The sequence below is a fragment of the Xyrauchen texanus genome, chromosome 22, assembly GCF_025860055.1.
Source record: "Xyrauchen texanus isolate HMW12.3.18 chromosome 22, RBS_HiC_50CHRs, whole genome shotgun sequence".
Lineage (NCBI taxonomy): Eukaryota > Metazoa > Chordata > Actinopteri > Cypriniformes > Catostomidae > Xyrauchen > Xyrauchen texanus.
Genome location: NC_068297.1, coordinates 12,568,620 through 12,569,424, shown reverse-complemented (window position 1 = coordinate 12,569,424; position 805 = coordinate 12,568,620).

The following is an 805-nucleotide window of genomic DNA, read 5'->3' as shown; positions in this document are numbered from 1 at the left end:
GTGTGTAGAATCACGACCCGGCCCCGCCTCCCTCGTTCTCTCAGGCTGGGGAGCCTGCGGCATGACGTACACCCCCTTTCCCTGGGGAGGGGCGTGCCTTTCGCCCAGTCTGCCGGCAGGTCATCCCCGTCTATCTGGATAAGGGAAGGGACAAGGGGAGGGAAACAGAAATAATAAAAATGGGGGGGGGTACTTCCTGTAACCCTCAAAAAACACTGTAAAATTTAAACGAGAGGGAAAAGGCCAACGCGGAGCGACAGTGAGAGAGATAGAGGAGAGAGAGAGAAAAGAAAAAAAACACTTACTCGCCAGTTCTCCGATACACCGTAGCTTGTTCCTCGGCCAATCCTCCACCCTCTAAAGGACGACAGGCGTGCCTCTCCGGGCGGATCGGCGGCAGTCCTCCAGCTCCTGACGGACGGAACGCCCCACCGCATTCTCGGGGAACAGAAGGGGTCTCCCCCTCCTCTGGCAGCGGTTCTCCCACTCCAGGCGGTCAGCAGTGAGCCCCTCCCCGCTCAGCGGCAGGTAGGCTTGATTAGCCTGATAAGGGACCGGGTGTGTAGAATCATGACCTGGCCCCACCCTCCGCCATGCCAGATCTTTTTAAAAGAGTTCGAAGACATTTACGAAACCAGCAAGCTCTGAGGTGAATCGCAACATTTCAGACTTTGATTTGAATCAACTTTGATTTGTACTTAACATCATTCACAATGGTTAATGGGATTGTAGTTCATGCTTATGAATGATGCAATCAAAACAGGAATTATGGCAAAATATAGTTGTTGTAGAAAGTTGATGAATG